This window comes from Vombatus ursinus, unplaced genomic scaffold (assembly GCF_900497805.2).
Source record: "Vombatus ursinus unplaced genomic scaffold, bare-nosed wombat genome assembly UNPS02010219.1, whole genome shotgun sequence".
NCBI lineage: Eukaryota > Metazoa > Chordata > Mammalia > Diprotodontia > Vombatidae > Vombatus > Vombatus ursinus.
In genome coordinates, this window is record NW_020949997.1 from 6,299,015 (window position 1) to 6,310,071 (window position 11,057).

The following is an 11,057-nucleotide window of genomic DNA, read 5'->3' on the forward strand; positions in this document are numbered from 1 at the left end:
AGACATCTTCATCCCCTTTCACTGCAAACACATATAGAGAGAGCCTTCTAAAAATATATACAGTTTTGGTCTTAAATATGTATCTGAGACAAGGAATAAGTAGTAGTAATTACTATTAAAAGTTTGACACACTTAATATTTTACTTTCTTTCCCATGTCTAATCTCATATGATCTTAATAGAATAAGAATGCTGTGAAGTAAACAGGTTATGAGTCTGAAGTAATGAAACTGGTCTTCATTAGTGGTTTATGGAATTGCTCTCATTAATCACTAATTAATTAATAGTCTCCTCTGGTATTATTCCTATTTTATGGATAGTAGACAGAGAGGCTGGGAGCTACGGTGGATAGAAAATCAGTCTCAAATTCAGAAAGACCTGGGTTTAAGTCCCAACCTGTGACGTATAATGTCAATGTTACCCTGGACAGGTCACAACCTCTCAGTCCTGCAGATAATGCTCTGAGACTAAAACTTGCAGAGAAGTTGCTAACCTATGTCCCTACACATTAAGTCACAAGCTAGGACCAGCTCCCTGCTCCCTGCTCCTCCTCCCTCCTGTCTCCCTCCTTTCCCCCCCAAAAAAGGATAGTGAATGAGACATTAAGTTATTTTCTTTTGGTCATACAAGTAATTCTAGAACTAGAGCCATAACCCAGATTTCCTGATTTCCAGTTCTTTGTTCTTTACACCATACCATATTACTTCTTATATCCTAAGGCCACTTTAAAGAAGTTGATTCTTTATATATCAAGTGGGTTGTGGAAGAAAATGGACATATTTTCCTTCATTAAAGGCAAAGATTAAATGAATCACAGAGATTAAGCATTACATCCCAGATTACACGAAGACACTTTTGTTATATTCAAGCTATTTTTCTGAATCAGAAACACAGATCTGAAACATTCTAGAAGCAAAGGGACAAAGTCAAGTGTCAGGTAATAGTGGCCTTTATCTTTGATCCTGGGAAAGAGCCGAGCTTTTATGTCAGACCTCCCTCTTTTAAATTATTTAGAGATAGAGAGATGACTCAGATAATATATAGAGATTTCCAGTCTTGGGAGTCTGAGCCCTCCAAAAGTCATTTCCCTTTTTTTTTTCCTTCTAGCCCAATATTCTCAGGATTCTGCCTTTCTTCAAGAAGGGAATACAGAAAAGAAGGGGATAGTAGCTATATTCCTGACAGTCAGATACCAGGTGAATTGTTTTCCTCTTTTTTCCCTGAAATGCGGTTGTGGTTTTAGAGTATGGCAACTTCTTTAAGAGGATGAACTTCAACCTAATGGATGTATTTTATGGAATATTCTCTAGATGCTTAGGACTCTTAATTAGAAAGGTCCAAGGACAGGCACATATATCCATTTTATTTCCTATCCCACAGTACTCCAAGTCTACTATTGTCAGGACCACACCCTGTACATCCCGTTTATTTCTCAAGATGTTTTAAATTTCATCTTTTCCTTCAGGATGAAGGAGTCCAGTAAAAATGTGTTTATATTTCAGGAATCAGTAACATTCAAGGATGTTGCTGTGAATTTTACCCAGGAGGAGTGGGAGCAACTAAACCCTTTTCAGAGAGACCTTTACAGGGATGTGATGCTGGAGAACTATGGGAACCTTGTTTCACTAGGTAAGAATGACTTTCACCTGTGATTTAATATCTGCAGTACATTAAAATGCTCCTGTTCACTCAATGGGAGTGAATGCAGAGATGAGAATGGAGTTACTTGTTTTATTGTGACTAAATATGGTCATGAAACATGCCCATAGGAGCTGTTTTGAAGCTACAGTGACTAATCTACAACTGTGAAGGTCACCATAGATGGGACCAAATAAAGCATGAGAGCCTGGGTAACATAAGAACTTTTAAGAGGTCTTAGTTTTTCAAGAATAAGAACAAATAGAAGAGGTAAAGGGAGAGAAAGCTCTTGGATTTAGGAGGTGAGGAGAAGAGGGGTAAACAATGAAAGGGAAGCAGAAGGCAAGTATGGGAGTCAAGTATTGAATTTAAGATTAGAGGGTCAAGAAAGCAAGGGTGGGGGCCAGCGCCTCTTTGATTAACTCATAATTCTTTGTAACAACAATCCTAAAACTGATGCACAATTACGCCTTTAGAGGGGAATATCAGCAGATTGACCATCAATACCTTTGGCAGATCCTTCATATAAGCTTCCTCCCCTGTAGTCTCTCTGGCTTCTTCTGTCATTTGCTTTTCTGTTGTAGTCAACTGAAGAATACAGAAGGCCAGGTTTACATCTCAGCTCTTCTACCTCTCAGCCATATGATCACAGGCAAGTCATCTCACCTCCATGGCTTGGACTTTGCTTTCCTCACCTGTCAAATAAGGATGATGAGTGATCTCTAAGATTGTTCCAACTCTACTGTCATGAGAGCCTTTTTCCATTCTCCACGGAGCAAGAGTTTTAGAGTTGTGAATTCTGGTATCAGGCAGTCAGGTGCTCAGAAAAGGGAAGCGTGTAAAGCTATCTGTCTACAGTAGTTATCTAGCTCCTCACCCCTACGCACAAAAAAGGCAGTGAGATTATTCTTTGACAGTGGTAACTGGTGCATTACTTACTGTGTAAAGTTAGTACTTGAAGCTATTATTAACTATTTGTGGAAAGCAAGAATGAAGTACTAGTGTTATTGGTGAAATTGAAACTGGAAAGTGGATAGTAAGTACACAGAGTCATTGCATAAAAAAGGGACAAGATGTCAGTCTGTAAACATTTATTAAGTACCTACTCTGTGTCAGGCACTATATACTAAGTGCTGGGGATACAAAAAGAGACAAATGATAGTCCCTGCCCAGAAGGAGCTCACAATCTAATGGAGGAGGCAACAAGCAAACAAATATATACAAGCTGTATACAAGAGAAATAGGAGATAATTAAGAGAAGGAAGGCACTAGAACTAGAGATTAGGAAAAGCTTCCTTATAGAGAGAGGGTGGGATTTTAACATTCTTTTTTTTATTTTGAGTTCCAAATTCTTTCCTTCGTTCCAGCCCCATCCTCATCCATTGAGAAGGCAAGCAATATATCTCCATTATACATGTAAAATCATGCAAAACATTTCTATATTAGCCATGTTGCAAAAAAAGAAAAAGAAAAGAAAAATTGAGAAAGTGCAAAATGCTGTGCTTCATTCTGCACCCTGAGTTCATCAGTTCTGTCTCTGAAGATGAAAGGCATCACGAGTCTTTTGGAATTATTGTGGATCATTGTATTGATCAGAGTAGTTAAGTCTTTTACAATTGATCATCTTTACAATAGTATTGTTACTGTGTACAATGTTCTCCTGGTTCCGCTCATTTCACTTTGCATCAGTTCACATAACTCTTCCCAGGTTTTTCTGAAACCATCCTCCTCCTCATTTCTTGGAGCACAACAGTATTCCATCACAATCATATGCCATACTTGTTCAGTCATTCTGAATTGATAGGCTTCCCCTCAATTATCAATTCTTTATTACCACAAAAAAAGCTGCTCTAAATATTTTTGTACATATAGGTCCTTTTCCTTTTTCTTTGATCTCCTTGGAATACAGATCTAATAGAATATAAATCATATTTCATATAATCAAAATTATCCATACTTCCCATGAGCTTCTCTATTTCTTATTTGGTCATAAATTCTTTTTTTTTGTAGTTAATCTTTTTTTAAATTTTTAAAATTTTTTTTGATTTATCAACAATCACTTCCATATGCTTTTGAGTTTAAAATTTTTCTCCCCCTTCCTCCCCACCACCCTCCCCAAGATGGCGCACAATCTGATATAGGCTATGCATATTCATTCCCATTAAACATATTAGGAACCACCAGAAAGAGGAAACAAAACTCAACAGAAGAGAAAAAAAATAGCAAATAGTATGCTTCGATCTGCATTCAAATTCCATAGTTCTTTCTTTGGATGTGGATAGCATTTTCCATCATGAGGCCTTTGGAGATGTCTTAGATCCTTGTATTTCTGGGAAGGGTTAAGTTTATCAGTATTAGTCATTGCACAACGTGGCTGTTATTGTATACAATGTTCTCTTGGTTCTGCTCACTTCACTAAACATCGGACCATACAGGTCTTTCCAGGTTTTTCTAAAGTCAGCCTGTTCATCATTTCTTATAGACTTACCCTTCTGTTAATCTGGGCAATTTATATTTTTGTAAATATGTATCCATTTCACTAAGATTGTCAAATTTGTTGGCATACAGTTGGGCAAAATAGTTCCTAATTATTGTTTTAATTTCCTCTTCCTTAGTGGTAGATTCACCTTTTTCATTCTTGATACTAGTAATTTGGTTTTCTTCTTTCTTTTTTTAAACTAAATTAACCAAAGGTTTATCTATTTCATTGATTTTTTCATAAAACTAGCTCTTAGTTTTATTTATTAGTTCAGTAGTTTTAAAAGGATGCATTTAATATTTCTTCCTTTCTGCATTGGATTATGAGGTTTTTATGCCCTAATACATGGTCAATTTTTGTGTATGTGCCATGTACTGCTGAGAAAAAAGTATATTCCTTTCTATCCCCATTCAGTTTTCTCCAGAGGTCTATCATACCTCTCTTTTCTAATGTTCTATTCACCTCCTTAACTTCTTTCTTGCTTATTTTGTGGTTAAATTTATGTAGTTCAGAGAGGGGGAGGTTGAGGTCCCCGACTAGTATAGTTTTGCTGTCTATTTCTTCCTGTAACTCCCTGTACTTCTCCTCTAAGAATTTGGATACCATACCATTTGGTGCATATATGTTTAGTAATGATCTTACTTCATTGTCTATGGTGCCTTTTAGCAGGATATAGTTTCCCTCCTTATCTCTTTTGATAAGATCTATTTTTGCTTTTGCTTTGTCATAAACTCTTATCTATGGATCTGACAGATAAATTTTTCCATGCTTCCCTAATTTGCTTATGATATCACCATTTATGTCTAAATCATACCCATTTCGGCCTTATCTTGATATACAGTATGAAATGTTGATATATTGTCTAGTTTCTGCCAGATTGTTTTCTGTTTTTCCCAGCAGTTTTTTTCAGAACGTGAGTTCTTGCCCCAAAAGTTTGGATCTTTGGGTTTATCAAACAGTGGATTACTATGGTCTTTTACTACTGTGTATTATATACCTAATCTATTCCACTGATCCCCTACTCTATTTCTTAGCCAGTACCAGATTATTTTGATAATTATCACTTTGTAATATAGTTTTATATCTGAAACTGCTAAGCTGCCTTCCTTCACATATTTTATTGATTTCCTTGATATTCTTGATCTTTTGTTCTTCCCAGATGAATTTTGTTATCATTTCTTCTAACTCTATAAATTAGTTCTTTGGTAATTTGATTAATATGGCACTGAATAAATTAATTTAGAAAGTGTTGTCATTTTTATTGTATTATCTCAGCCTATCCATGAGCAATTAATATTTTTCCAATTGTTTAAATTTGTCTCTATTTGTGTGAAAAGTATTTTGTAATTGTATTCATATAGTTCCTGGTTGTGTCTTGGCAGGTAGACTCCCAAATATTTTATACTGTCTGGACTTAGTTTAAATGGAATTTTCTTTCTATCTCTTCCTGCTGGACTTTGTTGGTATTATATAGAAATGCTGATGATTTATATGGGATTATTTTATAATCCTGCAACTTTGCTAAAATTATTCATTGTTTCAACTAGTTTCTTAGTTGATTCTCTAGAGTTCTCTAAGTGTATCATCCTATCATCTGTAAAGAGTGGTAGTTTTGTTTCTTCATTGCCTATTCTTATTCCTTCAGTTTCTTTCTCTTATTTCATTGCTATAGCTAGAACTTATAGTACATTATTGAAATAGTAGTGATAATGGATATCCTTACTTCACCCTTGATCTTATTGAGAAGGCTTCTAGTTTATCCCTACTACAGATAATACTTGCTCTATCTATCAAATAGATACTACTTGTCATTTTAAGAAAGCCTCCATTTATTCCTGTATTTTTTAGTGTTTTTAATAGGAATGGGTGTTGTATTTTGTCAAAAGGTTTTTCTTTATCTATTAAGATAATCATATGATTTCTTTTGGTTTTGTTAATTATACTTATATTCTTCCCAATATTGAACCAGCCCTGTATTCCAGGTATAAATCCTACCTGCTCATAGTGTATGATCTTTGTGATATGTTGCTGTAATCTTGCTAGTATTTAATTTAAAAATTTTTGCATCAATATTCATTAGGGAAATTGATCTATAGTTTTCTTTCTGTTTTTGCTCTTCCTAGTTTAGGTATCAGCACTATATTTGTGTCATAAAAGGAATTTGGTAGGACTTCTTTTGTTGTTAATTAATTTATTTTGATTTATCAACAATCATTTCCATATAAATGTTAATCTGGGCAATTTGTATTTTGGTAAATATTCATCTATTCCACTTAGATTGTCAGTTTTATTGGCATATAATTGTGCAAAATAGTTCCTAATAATTGTTCTAATTTAATCTTAATTGGTGGTGCAGTCACCCTTTTCATTTTTATAATGCAAATTTGATTTTTTAAAATTTCTTTTAAAAATCAAATTAACAGGGGCAGCTAGGTGGCGCATTGGATAGAGCATGGGCCCTGAAGTCAGGAGGACCTGAATTCAAATGTGGCCTCAGACACTTGACACTTCCTATCTGTGTGACCCTGGGCAAATCACTTAACCCCATTGCCTAGCCAAAAAAAAAAAAAAAATCAAATTAACCAATGGTTTATTTGTTTTTTCCCCAAAAAACTAGCTCCTAGTTTTATTCATTAGTTCAATGTTTGTTTGTTTGTTTTAACTTTCAATTTTATTAGTCTTTCCTTTGATTTTCAGGAATTCTATTCTGGTATGTAATTGAGGATTTAAAATATATTCTTTTTCTAGTTTGTTTGTTTTTTTTCTGCATGTCCAGTTAATCTACTCTTTCTCTCTTTTATTGATGTCTGCATTTAGAGATATACATTTTCCCCTAAGTACTGCTTTGGCTACATCCAGCAAATTTTGGTAGGTTGTCTTATTTCATTAAAGATAACTTTAATGACTTTAATGAAATTATTGATTGTTTCTATGATTTGTTTTTTGACCCACTCATTCTTTAGGATTAGTTTATAGTTTCCAACTAATCTTTAATCTGTGCTTCCAGGGCCCTTTATTGAATGTAATATTTATTGCATTATGGTCAGAAAGGGGTGCATTTAATATTTCTTCTTTTCTGCATTTGCTTGAGAGCTTTTTATGCTTTAATACATAGCCAAGTTTTGTGAAGGTACCATGTACAGCTGAGAAATTTTTTATTTTTATTCTCATTCAGTTCTCTTCAGAAGTCTGTCATATCTAACTTTTCTAAAATTCTATTCTTCTCCTTAACTTCTTTCTGATGTATTTTATGGCTAGATTTATCTAGTTCTGAGAAGAGCAAATTGATATTCCCCCACTAGTATGATTTTACTATTTTTTTTCTTTCGTTAACTCATTTAACTTTTCCTTTAGGAATTTGGATGCTATGCCATTTGGTGCATGTATCTTCAGTATTGATATTACTTCATTGTCTATGGTACCTTTTAGCAAGTCGTAGTTTCCTAATTATCTCTTTTAATTAGTTCTATTTTTGCTTTTGCTTTGTCTGATTTAGTTGAGACTTAAAGGAAGCCATGGAAGGTAGTAGGCAGAGATGAAGAAGGAAAGCATTCTAAGCCTGGGGGGAGAGCCAGAGAAAATGTCTGGAGCCAAGAGAGATCTTGTTTGTGGAACAGCCAGGAGGCCAATGCCACTGGATCCAAGAGTAGGTGTTGCATCAGGGAGTAAGGTATAAGAAGATCGGAAAGGTGAGGGACAAAGGTGGGAGTAGGTTGTGAAGGGCTTTGAATGACAAACAAACAGAGAATTTTGTATTTGATCCTGGAGATGATAGGGGGTCACTTGAGTTTATTGAGTGGAAGGGTGAAAATTACTTTGACAGCTGAATGGAGATTAGATTGGAGTGGGGAGGGACTTGAGGCAGGCAGACCCCCCACCAGGCTATTACAATAATCCAGGCATGATGTGGAGATTATAATTGCCTATTCTGTAAGAAAAACCACTGAGGCAGAGCTCTGAGCCAATGTCATTTTATTAAAGAATGCATGGCCCTCTCTAGTGAAGTGGACCTCAGATCTTCCTCATGATCTGAGATGCCCCCTTCTTCCAGGAACTTGTTTTTATAGGGTTTGATACCCAAATATGTACAAGAGGCGTGGTAAAATACAGAATCTAAAATATAGAATCTCGTTGTTTGATAGATCTTGTTCTTGAAGGCCAAAAATGACATATCAGCAGGGGGATCACAGGTTGGGTGAAGCATGGGGCATCTCCACTGACTAAGTGGTCTTAAGATGGTTACCTGCTCATGTTGGACAAGAAAGAATGGTCTGGAGGTACAAAAATAAGTCTGGGGACTTTCCGAAGCATCAAGGCATCCCACCCATGCTGAGTTGAGACATGGAATTTGAGTGAAACAGGATGGAAATATCTTTGCATTCTTATGGTTGTGCAAGGAAGCTTCATAACTGGTAGACAATTAGTGAACATTACATTAAAGTTTGAAGCCCATTATAGAGGCCTCATATAAGAACCTATCTTATCTAATTATCCTTATATGATTTATGTAAAATATCAAACTGATTAGTAGTGATTGGAATAGAGGAAGGGTCCAAATGAATCATTTCTCACAGTGAGGTGATGAGGGCCTGTAATAGACTGGTGGCAGTGTCAGAGGGGACAAAGGGGCATAATCAAGGGATGTTGCAAAGGTGAAATCAACAGGCCTTAGCAATAGATTGGAAATGGGGGGTGAAAGATAGTGAGGAGTCCAGGATGACTCCTAGGTTTTCTTCCTGGTATAGGCAATGCTGCCACCAGCCTGAGTGGGTATAAGAGTGGTGCATAGGACTTGGGTGTGATCTGAAAGCCTGACAAGTGGTCAAGGGCAAATGAGTGGGTTTGAGTGGATCCATATCAAAAGAACTGACATTTGCAACATTTCTGTGTCCCTTGATCAGTAGCCCTGTAACCATAAGAAAATCACTTAACTTCACTAATCCTCAAGTCCCTCATCTGTAAAATGGGAGTTATGATAGGTATAATATTTCACTCATAGATTATGGGGGTAGTACCATGGATGTAAAGCACTTGGCAAACCTTAAAAGGCTATATAAGGGTCAGGCTATATAAGGTTATTTCCTTCTCCACAAACAGGGCTTTCCATTTCTAAACCTCAAGTGATCTTCCATTTGGAGCAAGGGAAAGAGCCATGGATACATAAGCTACAGAGAACTAATACGAGACATGTGCCAAAAATGATTTCTACAGGTAAGAGAGAGAAAACTGGGAATATAGAATTTGTTGAAGTTACATTCTATCAATTTACTGAGAGAGCCCAGTGGACCCAGAAACCTACTGAGGATTGTTAACAGCATGGACTCATGGAGGAAAGCTGTCTCTCCTGTTTTCTTGTTTGGAGTATTACCTTTTCCTTAACTGTAATTCCTTTTCTTATCTTTTCCTAAGTATCTTTTACCACCTGCCAGCTCTTCCTCTCTCCTTCTAGGGATCACCCTTCCTTATTCACTGAAAGTTAATTTTCCCAGATCCTGTCCTTTTTTCATATTCTTTTCTTAATTCTTACTCATCACCATCTCTTCACTTAATCTATTATTCTGGTTGCCACACTTCTGGATGGCATATCCTCTGCATACCTTGTTTAGTTACCTAGGCTTCTCCTCCTATTTCTATCTGCTGATCACTTCTCCTCTCCTATTTCCTGGACTCTCCCCAGAATACAAGGGGACTTTTTGAGAAGCGACAGTACTGTGAATGCCTAGTGATCTTTATTTCTATTGCATTATTGTCTTTCACTACACTATGTTATTTTTATCCACCAACAGAATAGATTACATTTGTGTTTTCTCTTTATTTCAGACTGGGAGAGTGGGCTTGAAATTCAGGAATCAGCTCCAACATTTGGAATAGTCCATGTACCTGATAACCAGTTGGAGAAGAGGGAAAACTCTGAAGAGGAGAGAGGGGAGGAATCTCTTTCCCCTAAGAGAGATTTCAAACAAGTGTCAATTATCTCCCAACACAACCCCACTCAGGAAAGAGGTTGTATATGTAACAAATGTGGAAAAACCTTCTTTGATCCCCCGTCTCTTATCCGACATCAGATAATTCACATTGCAGAGAAGCCCTATAAATGTCAAAAAGTCTTTAATTGCTCTTCTGCTACCCTACATCAGACAATTCATAATGGGGAAGGTCCCTATGAATGTTATGAATGTGGGAAGGTCTTCAGATGGAAATGTAATCTCACTCGACACCAGCTAACACATACTGGAGAGAAGGCTTATGAATGTAATGAATGTGGGAAAGCCTTCTTTGACCGATCAGCCCTTAGTCAACATCAAAGAACTCATAAAGGAGAGAAGCATTACAAATGTAATGAATGTGGAAAAGCCTTGTCTAAACAATCATCCCTTACTGAACATGAACGAATTCATACTGGAGAGAAACCCTATGAATGTGATGAATGTGGGAAAGCTTTCACCCTGAAAAGTACCCTTACCAGACATCAACGAACACATATTGGAGAAAAACCCTATGAATGTGACGAATGTAGGAAATTTTTCAGTCAGAAAAGTAATCTTACCCGACATCAGCTAACACATACTGGAGAGAAGGCTTACGAATGTAATGAATGTGGGAAAGCCTTCTTTGACCAATCAGCACTTACTCAACATCAGAGAACTCATAAGGAAGAAAAGCCGTATGAATGTGATGAATGTGGAAAAGCCTTCACTCTTAAACGTAACCTTACTAGACATCACTTAATTCATACTGGAGAGAGACCTTATTTTTGCAGTTTATGTGGGAAAGTTTTCAGTAGCAAGTCATCTGTTATCCAACATCAGCGACGTTATGTCAAAGATTAACCTAGGGAATATAGTAAGTTCAGAGAATACTTCGTTCAGACTCTTCATTTTGTTAAATACCTAAGCATCAAGGTGGGACAAGAACCAATAAAGATTTTAAGTTGGTCTCAA

At 36.3% G+C, this 11,057-nt stretch overlaps 1 pseudogene; it reads left to right on the forward strand.

The window, feature by feature from the left end:
• Positions 1 to 11,057, forward strand: part of LOC114037017 — an 18,913-nt pseudogene extending 7,856 nt beyond the window's left edge.